Raw genomic sequence first — 10,883 nt, 5'->3', positions numbered from 1 at the left:
CTCTCTCTCTCTCTCTCACACACACACACAACTCTCTCTCTCACACACACACACACACACTCCTCTCTCTCTCTCGCTCTCTCTCTCACACACACTCCTCTCTCTCTCTCACACACTCCTCTCTCTCTCTCACACACTCCTCTCTCTCTCTCTCTCACACACACACTCCTCTCTCTCTCTCTCTCTCTCACACACACACTCCTCTCTCTCTCACACACACACTTCTCTCTCTCTCACTCTCTCTCTCACACACACACACACACACACACCTCTCTCTCTCGCTCACACACACCCACACACTCCTCTCTCTCTCTCACACACACACACTTCTCTCTCTCACTCTCTCTCTCACACACACACACACACTCCTCTCTCTCTCTCACACACACACACTCCTCTCTCTCTCTCTCTCTCCTCTCTCACACACACACACTCCTCTCTCTCTCTCTCTCTCTCTCTCTCTCACACACACACTCCCTCTCTCTCTCTCTCTCTCTCTCACACACACTCCTCTCTCTCTCTCTCTCTCTCTCTCTCTCTCTCTCACACACACACACACACACACTCCTCTCTCTCTCTCTCTCTCTCACACACACACACTCCTCTCTCTCTCTCTCTCTCTCTCTCACACACACACACACACTCCTCTCTCTCTCTCTCTCTCTCTCTCTCTCACACACACACTCCTCTCTCTCTCTCACACACACACACAGAGACACACACCTCTCTCTCTCACACACACACACACACACCTCTCTCTCTCACACACACACACACACACACACTCCTCTCTCTCTCACACACACACACTCCTCTCTCTCTCTCTCTCTCTCTCTCTCTCACACACACACCTCTCTCTCACACACACACACACACACACACTCCTCTCTCTCTCACACACACACACTCCTCTCTCACACACACACACACACACACTCCTCTCTCTCACACACACACACACACACTCCTCTCTCTCACACACACACACTCCTCTCTCTCTCACACACACCTCTCTCTCTCTCTCTCTCTCTCACACACACACCTCTCTCTCTCTCTCTCTCTCTCACACACACACCTCTCTCTCTCTCTCTCTCTCTCTCTCACACACACACACACCTCTCTCACACACACACACTCCTCTCTCTCTCACACACACACCTCTCTCTCTCTCTCTCTCTCTCTCACACACACACACACCTCTCTCACACACACACACTCCTCTCTCTCTCACACACACACCTCTCTCTCTCTCTCTCTCTCTCACACACACACACACACACCTCTCTCTCCCTGTGCGTTGGGAATGGAGAGAGTGTGTGAGTGAATCAGAGTGCTCCAGGCGGATGAGCAGCTCGGAGGCGGTTTAAAGCTCTCTGAGATCCGGAGGAGATTCACACCGAGGCCTCGGCTCCCCTCCCCGCTCTTCCTCTCTCAACTCACACACCCGCCTCACAGCCTCCTGCAGCCGCCGCTGGGTTTCTCCACACCGGTAAACATCAGCCCTTTATTCCCAAATGTTTCTCAAACCCAAACTCTGCTCGGGTGTCTCATTTCCAGTCTGTTCAGCTAGCATAGCATAACGTTAGCCTAAAGCCAGATTGCCACTGGTTAACGTTAGCATTAGCTTCACTCAGTTATGAGTTCGCGGATTGTATTTCTGTATGCATTCGTGTTATCTTTTAGTTTTTATTAAACTCTGATACAATATTAACGTAAATGCACCGTCCAGGTTAATTTACTGCGGTTAATTTTGCAGAGGAGGACTCGGGGATTAGCACACAGCGGGCCATTAGCATAGGCTGCTAGCTTGTTAGCAAAACGAGCGGAATAAATTATCGACGCTTAATTATAATATATATATTTTGACCATAGGATATTAAATACTTATTTTCGTAGTACACGAACATATTAATATTTACAATCACCAAGTCTTTTATTGTTAAATTTTTCAACGAACATTTTTAGCAAATTTGTTGATAATGGGTGCTAATGCTAATGTGTTAGCTGGCTAACAGTCGAGGCGTTCGGTCTCCTTGGCAGCGGCTAGTTTTAGCCCATTAGCATCGGTCGGGTAAACTTTGAGCTGATTTAAGTGTTTGGACCTGGTTGAAGATACAAACTGCTGGGTTTGAACTGTTTATGGTTTATTTTTTAAAAAGTAATTCTGCAAAATAAATCCAGAATGTTGCGTTAGTTAGCATGCTAGCCCGTTTGTGTTTTTGCGCATGTTGGGTGGTTGGTTTGGGGTTTAATTGTTAGTTTTAATTAACGCAGTGAAAAAGGGGGAAAACCCTCAACGCATTTCTCCACTTAGTCAGATTTATTACAGAAAACTGTAACTTTTAATGTGACTGTAATCATGGTAAAGTAGCTGATGCTGGGTGAAAGGGAGGGGTGTCCTGGATAAATGTCAGAAAAAACATTGTTGTTGGATGAATGGAGCCCAGCCCTTTACAAAAATCCACACACACACACAGAACTGCAACACTCCATGCAAAACTGCACTGAAATCACTTACTGAAGGAGGAATAAAATGCATACTGGTTTTGGATCCTTTTCCACCAAAATTAGTGTTTGTTTCAACAACAACAACAAAAAAGCTTGCAACCTGTTTGATTTATAAAATTAAAACATGATGCGTTTGAACCCGAGTCCATCTCAGCGCACGCGCGTGTCAAACTAACGTGACGGCTCAGGGTGACGAGTTCACCGTTGTGTGCGTGCACTTCTGGTTTGCCATCTCTACACGACACCATTTTATCAAGACCCCTTTTTCGACCGACAGGGAACAGGTTCACTCGTACCCCTTTTCCACCAAATCAGTTCCAGGACTGGTGCTGGTTCACAACTTGTTCAACTTGCGAGCCAGCTGAGAACCAGTTTGCTTTTCCATAGCTCGCGGTGCTAAGCGGAGCCACATCAGTTACGTCGCTGCGTTTGTATAAACTTGGCGCGAACATCGTAGCAACAACAACACGTGCCCCTTTTCCACCAAATCAGTTCCAGGGCTGGTGCTGGTTCACAACTTGTTCAACTTGCGAGCCAGCTGAGAACCAGTTTGCTTTTCCATAGCTCGCGGTGCTAAGCAGAGCCACGTCAGTTACGTCGCTGCGTTTGTATAAACCTGGCGCGAACATCGTAGCAACAACAACACGTGCCCCTTTTCCACCAAATCAGTTCCAGGGCTGGTTCGGGGCCAGTGCTTAGTTTGGAACCGGGTTTTCTGTTTCCACTGACAAAGAACTGGCTCTGGGGCCAGAAAAACCGGTTCCAGGCTACTAGCACCAATTCTCTGCTGGGCCAGAGGAAAGAACCGCTTACGTCAGCGGGGGGTGGAGTTGTTAAGACCAACAACAATAACAAGATCGCGAAAGGTCGCCATTTTTAAGCGACGAGAAGCAGCAGCTGTACAAACGCAAAGTCGTCCATTATTATTATTGTTGTTGCTGCTGCTTCTTCCGTGTTGCTTTTGCTTTGATATTTGCGGCAAGGTTTATGCAAACGTAGCGACGTAGCTGACTTATACAACGACGTAATGATGTGGCTTCCCTTAGCACCGCAAGCTATGGAAAAGCAAGCTGGTTCTCAGCTGGCTCGCAAGTTGAACGAGTTGTGCACCAGCACCGGCCCTGAACCAGCCCTGGAACTGATTTGGTGGAAAAGGGGTCACGGAGAAGAAGAAGCAGCAGCAGCAACAACAATAATAATGGAATGACTTCACGTTTGTACAGCTGCTGCTTCTCGCCGCTTAAAAATGGCGACCTTTCGCGATTTTGCTATTGTTTTTGGTCTTAACAACACCCCCACCCCCCCACCCCCCCGCTGACGTAAGCAATTCTTTCCTCTGGCCCAGCAGAGAGTTGGTGCTACCCTGGAACTGGTTTTTCTGTCCCCAGAGCCAGTTCTTTGTCAGTGGAAACAGAAAACCCGGTTTCAAACTAAGCACTGGCCCCGAACCAGCCCTGGAACTGCTTTGGTGGAAAAGGGGCATCTTTGAACCTTGGTGCCAGCGAGTGAACCGGCCCATGTTTTCACCAGTTTAACAGGATTGTCGTAATCAAGGCTGCGTCGTGAACAGAGTGTGTCATGCAACTCATGACGGGAGTAAACAGTCGGAGCAAAAACGTGGATCACATTGATCGATTTTACCTGTGAGATTTTGTTCTGTTATTGCCGATAGATATTTATTTTTCCTCAAGATATCTCCTTTAACGTTGTTCTCCATCGTTGCACTCTGCTTCTTCGAAGAACTAAATTAATAATGACACGCCCACTCATATCATGGTACATGCTGGAAAACCAGCTGTTTTGGTTCCAGATGTGAACCAACTTTTCAGTTTCCGAACCAATTTATTTTCGTCCGAAATGCTCTGAAAGGTTCAAAATTTGGTGCCTGAATCAGAACGGAACCTGTTCTCTGTTGGTGGAAAAGGGGTGTGTTTGGAAAGGACATGGAGTCAGTTTATTTAAAGAAAAAAGAAGAAATACTTGGGGGGGGGGGATTAATTTCAGATTTAAAAAATAATAAAATAAAAACAGTCATATGATTGCTTTATTATTTTATTTAGCTCAAAAGTAATAATAATGCATGATCCATTCCCAAAAGTCATGAAAAGAAATTACACACATGCATTTATAATCTTTCATTGCCAAAAAGTAAAATAATACAAAGATTTGTCGCAATAAAAAAAAAGCAAGGTGAGTTGGAAAAATATGAAAAACTAAAAAAAAGTGTAGCTTTAAAAAAAAAAAAATGCAGATGCTTGAAAGTGTGTCCGAGCCTGCATGTTTTGTTTTTCTTTCCTGAAAAGTGAAAGTGAGTAAACATAATTACTCAGTGGATTAAGTGTGAACATTTTGCAAGTAATTAAAAAATAAATTGCGCAAGGTTGATTTTGCAGAAGTAAAACAGTGACTCATACCTTCAGGTCTTAAGGCCAAAAATAAAAATTCTGCATGGGTGTGTTGAACTTTTATCCTTTCCTTAAAACTACAGTGGTGCTTGAAAGTTTGTGGACCCTTTAGAATTTCTTATATTTCTGCATAAATATGACCTAAAACATCAGATTTTCACACAAGTCCTAAAAGTAGATAAAGAGAACCCAGTTAAACAAATGAGACAAAAATATTATACTTGGTCATTTATTTATTGAGGAAAATGATCCAATATTACATATCTGTGAGTGGCAAAAGTATGTGACCCTTTGCTTTCAGTATCTGGTGTGACCCCCTTGTGCAGCAATAACTGCAACTAAACGTTTGCGGTAACTGTTGATCAGTCCTGCACACCGGCTTGGAGGAATTTTAGCCCGTTCCTCCGTACAGAACAGCTTCAACTCTGGGATGTTGGTGGGTTTCCTCACATGAACTGCTCGCTTCAGGGCCTTCCACAACATTTCCATTGGATTAAGGTCAGGACTTTGACTTGGCCATTCCAAAACATTAACTTTATTCTTCTTTAACCATTCTTTGGTAGAACGACTTGTGTGCTTAGGGTCGTTGTCTTGCTGCATGACCCACCTTCTCTTGAGATTCAGTTCATGGAGAGATGTCCTGACATTTTCCTTTAGAATTCGCTGGTATAATTCAAAATTCATTGTTCCATCAATGATGGCAAGCTGTCCTGGCCCAGATGCAGCAAAACAGGCCCAAACCATGATACTACCACCACCATGTTTCACAGATGGGATAAGGTTCTTATGCTGGAATGCGGTGTTTTCCTTTCTCCAAACATAACGCTTCTCATTTAAACCAGAAAGTTCTATCTTGGTCTCATCCGTCCACAAAACATTTTTCCAATAGCCTTCTGGCTTGTCCATGTGATCTTTAGCAAACTGCAGATGAGCAGCAATGTTCTTTTTGGAGAGCAGTGGCTTTCTCCTTGCAACCCTGCCATGCACACCATTGTTGTTCAGTGTTCTCCTGATGGTGGACTCATGAACATTAACATTAGCCAATGTGAGAGAGGCCTTCAGTTGCTTAGAAGTTACTCTGGGGTCCTTTGTGAGCTCGCCGACTATTACACGCCTTGCTCTTGGAGTGATCTTTGTTGGTCGAGCACTCTTGGGGAGGGTAACAATAGTCTTGAATTTCCTCCATTTGTACACAATCTGTCTGACTGTGGATTGGTGGAGTCCAAACTCTTTAGAGACGGTTTTGTAACCTTTTCCAGCCTGATGAGCATCAACAACGCTTTTTCTGAGGTCCTCAGAAATCTCCTTTGTTCGTGCCATGATGCACTTCCACAAACGTGTTGTGAAGATCAGACTTTGATAGATCCCTGTTCTTTAAATAAAACAGGGTGCCCACTCACACCTGATTGTCATCCCATTGATTGAAAACACCTGACTCTAATTTCACCTTCAAATTAACTGCTAATCCTAGAGGTTCACATACTTTTGCCACTCACAGATAATATTGGATCATTTTCCTCAATAAATAAATGACCAAGTATCAATTTTTTTTTCTCAAATTTGTTTATCTGGGTTCTCTTTATCTACTTTTAGGACTTGTGTGAAAATCTAATGTTTTAGGTCATATTTATGCAGAAATAGAGAAAATTCTAAGGGGTTCACAAACTTTGAAGCATCACTGTCGAGATGATGTGATACCACTTTTTTGTTCCAATACTAGGACCTGGAGTATCAGCAGATACCTAAACCTTTTTTCTTAAACCCCCCCCCCCTAAAAAAAAAAATCTCATGAAATCTATATTGGTTTTATTTTTACAGGTATAGTGCATGGGTGTGAGGTGTCATGGTTTTTGTTCTTTAAATGATTTTGGAGCATCGGAGTTGCATTACATTACATGCATTTAGCAGACGCTGTTATCCAGAGCGACGTACAACGCACCCGGAGCATCCTGGGGAGCAGTTGAGGGTTTGTTGCCTGGCGCAAGGGCACTTCAGCCGTTCCTGCTGGTCCAGGGAATTGAATCAGCAACCTTTCGGTCCCGAAGCTGCTCTTTTACGCCATGGCTTCCCTAAGTTCTTTGACTTCTTTTTGCAGAAGTAGAAACAGCAGATTGTGAAGGACGTACTCCGACCAAATGTAAAAACATTTCGATTACGTTCATTATGTCTTATATTAAATATAGTTGTTGTTTTTTTTTTCTTTTTTATCAGACATCTAATTTTTAGGTTTGTTTACCTGACATGTTTCGACGTACGACTGTCGTCTTCCTCAGAGTGTCACCGGATGTTAATTGGTGACGCATCTTTTATCAGCTGATGTTTCTGAAGGCGTGGCCTTCCTGTCTGGATTGACAGGTCGGTCACGCCTTCTACCGTCTGTTCGTCCCCTGCAAGATGGCACTCCAGGTATGGGAGAGCATGTATGCTCCCTCATCCCGGTGAATACAGGCCAACACTCTGGAAACGTTACGTGGATGACATACTAGAAAAAGTGAAGAGGGGACACACTCAACAACTCACCGACCATCTCAACACCATAGACAATACCGGCAATATAAAATTCACACATGAAGAAGAAACAGAGCAGTCAATAGCATTTTTGGACTTAAAAATACATCACACAGAAGATGGGGACATCAAAATAAAAGTACACAGAAAACCCACACACACCGACCAATATTTAAACTGGACTTCCGAACACCCCATAATGCACAAAATATCAGTAGTCAGAACATTACATGAACGCGCAGCAATAATTACAGATCCAGAGGACAAAGAACAGGAGGAACAACATATACAACACGCATTGAAGGCATGTCAATATCCACAATGGGCAATATCCAAAGGGGTGGAACAGGTTAAGAACAACAAAACACAGAAGAAAGAGAAAAAACAAACCAACAAACAAGAACACAGGGGAGTAGTTACATTACCATACATTAGGGGAATAACTGAACGCATTCAAAGAGCAATGAGGAAAAACAACATTAACACACCTGTCAAACCACACAACTCTCCGTCAGATCCTGGTTCATCCCAAAGACAGAATACATCCGGACAACAGATGCAACACCATATATGAGATTCCATGTCAATTATGCAATAAAACTTACATTGGGGAGACAGGAAGGAGTTTCAACACAAGAAAAAATGAACATAAGAAAGAGTGCGAAAAGGAGACCGCTACAAGACAAACCCGAACAATAAAAGAAAAGGCACAACAGGAAAATTATAAGTCAGCTATAACAGATCATTGCAAAAGGGAAAATCATATTATGGACTGGGGGAATGCCAGAGTCATCCGCACAGAAGATAATAAACATCAGCGCTGGATCAGGGAGGCCATGGAGATCCGTAAGCGAAGCCCGAGGACCATCAACCGAGATGAGGGAGCATACATGCTCTCCCATACCTGGAGTGCCATCTTGCAGGGGACGAACAGACGGTAGAAGGCGTGACCGACCTGTCAATCCAGACAGGAAGGCCACGCCTTCAGAAACATCAGCTGATAAAAGATGCGTCACCAATTAACATCCGGTGACACTCCTGAGGAAGACGACAGTCGTACGTCGAAACATGTCAGGTAAACAAACCTAAAAATTAGATGTCTGATAAAAAAGAAAAAAAACCTAACCAAATGTAAAAACGATGCGTGGTGGATTAAATGTTAAAAATAATGCAGGCTGAGTTTTCCACAGAAGTATAGATTCATATAACAAATGGTGCATTCTTGTTTTGAGTTGTGAAAACAGTGCATGGTGCGTTTGTTTGTGTGTGTGTGTGTGTATGCGCTCACCGGCCACTTTAATCGGAACTTGGTGTTGATTCTAAGAGCCCTGTTCTTCGCTGCAGGACTGGAACCCAGTGTGGTGTTCTGTTGCATGCTGAGTTGCTTTTCTGCTCACCATGGTTGTAAAGAGTTGCTATGAGTTACTATATCCTTCCTTCCTGGCCAAAAAGCTCGACCCAATCTGTCCATTTCCCTCTGACCCCTCGTCAACAAGGCGTTTGTTTCCACCCACAGAACTGTCGCTCACTCAGTGTTTTTTGTTTTTTGCACCATTCTATATAAACTCTTGAGACTGGTGTGTGTGTGTGTGTGTGTGTGAGAGAGAGAGAGAGAACCCCAGGAGATTATGGAATCAATTTTGTGCCAAAATGTTCATACAATACTTTTGAAATATCAAACAAAAACGACAAATCAAAATACAAAAAAACAAAAAAAAGTCAATTTTTTTAGACTGGCAAACAAATTATTCGTGTAATCGTGCAAAATATCAGTCTATTACTCTTCAGAAACCTTTTATTTTTGTTCCGTGTCTTTCTCAGTTTTGTTTGATGTAATTTATTTTGGTTGCGATTCCAGCTTTCTCGTTTGCGCTCCCTGACTTTTTGCTTGCAGTTTTGGCACAAACTTCACGTGTGGGCGGGCTGTCCAGGAATGCATTCCCATTGGCTAACTTGTGTTTGACTGACAGCTACGCTCAGCCATTCCCTACTCGGATTCTGGCGGACTGTTTGACGAGTGACCGATCCATTGACGGTAAACAAGGATGGAGTGGACTTCAGTGGCGACCATGATAACACATACAACACATTTGTCCCGCACTTACACTTTGTTGAATTAATTCAATATCATAGTCGCCACTGAAGTCCACTCCATCCTTGTTTACCGTCAATGGATCGGTCACTCGTCAAACAGTCCGCCAGAATCCGAGTAGGGAATGGCTGAGCGTAGCTGTCAGTCAAACACAAGTTAGCCAATGGGAATGCATTCCTGGACAGCCCGCCCACACGTGAAGTTTGTGCCAAAACTGCAAGCAAAAAGTCAGGGAGCGCAAACGAGAAAGCTGGAATCGCAACCAAAATAAATTACGTCAAACAAAACTGAGAAAGACGCGGAACAAAAATAAAAGGTTTCTGAAGAGTAATAGACTGATATTTTGCACGATTACACGAATAATTTGTTTGCCAGTCTAAAAAAATTTACTTTTTTGCTTTTTTGTATTTTGATTTGTCGTTTTTGTTTGATATTTCAAAAGTATTGTATGAACATTTTGGCACAAAATTGATTCCATATGAGATCAGCAGTTTCTGAAATACTCAAACCAGCACCCATGCCACAGTGAAAGCAAGTCACACTTTGAGATCGCAATTTTTCTCATTTCTGATGTTTGAACATTAACTGAAGCTCTTGATTTTTATCCGCATGATTCGATGTCAGAGGGATCGGCTGATTAGAGAACCGCCTCAAACAGCAGGTGGATGGAGGGGTGTTCCTAATAAAGTGGCCGGTGAGTGTATATGCATTTTCCGATAATTAATAAATATAAACCGTGTAACAAACTGTTCACGGTGCAAGTATTCTGCTCTCGACGCAGGGTGCGTCTGAGGCCTTTTCTAAAACATAAAACTAAAAAAGAAAGCGTGCGTGTGTTTGTTTCTCCTTTTAACAGACGTGTCAGTGGTACAGGGTTCAAGTGTTCTTGTGCTTTTTTTTTTTTTGAGAGCAGCAGCACAACACAAAAGCGTTTTATTCAGCAGCTGGTGTTAAATCACAGGTGTAAAACCAGAAAACTCGAGACAATGGAACATGTGCACGCCGTCCTCTTGATTTTCACGAAGCGTGTAGCGAGCGAACGGAGAACTCGGTAACTCTAGTCATGTGCTGTACGAGTTAATGTTTTGTCTAACCGTGATTCAGCTTCATCCGACAGAGCCCTGTGATTCAGTACCGTTTAACACACTCGTCACATTTCCTTCAGGAGCCTTAATCATGACACGTAAAGGTTCACTTTGTGAGCTAATTAGCGACCTAACGTCTTATTATTGCTCCTTTTTACATTCATACAGTAAACTGCATGAACTTTTTTTTTTCCTTCTTCGCTCCTTTGCTGGTTCATTTTAGTAAATCTCGTTTATCTAGTGCTCTTCGAGGGAAGTGGAAAGAGGAAGATGACAAGGGAATAA

At 43.3% G+C, this 10,883-nt stretch overlaps 1 protein-coding gene across 2 annotated transcripts in view; it reads left to right on the top strand.

Moving 5' to 3' along the window:
* Positions 1-1,189: 1,189 nt before the first annotated feature.
* The window catches only part of LOC132900965 (protein Smaug homolog 2), a 34,914-nt gene continuing 25,220 nt past the window's right edge, over positions 1,190-10,883 (top strand). The window contains exons 1-2 of one of the 2 annotated variants that reach the window (XM_060943370.1): positions 1,190-1,489; positions 10,138-10,207. The gene's annotated coding sequence lies outside the window, so the exon portion shown is untranslated. The remainder of the gene's footprint in view (positions 1,490-10,137; positions 10,208-10,883) is intronic. The other variant, XM_060943371.1, reaches the window with a different exon arrangement.

The sequence above is a fragment of the Neoarius graeffei genome, chromosome 16 (assembly GCF_027579695.1).
Source record: "Neoarius graeffei isolate fNeoGra1 chromosome 16, fNeoGra1.pri, whole genome shotgun sequence".
In the NCBI taxonomy this organism is placed as follows: domain Eukaryota; kingdom Metazoa; phylum Chordata; class Actinopteri; order Siluriformes; family Ariidae; genus Neoarius; species Neoarius graeffei.
The sequence above is the reverse complement of the archived record's forward strand: the minus strand, read 5'-3'. Positions and strand labels throughout refer to the sequence as shown.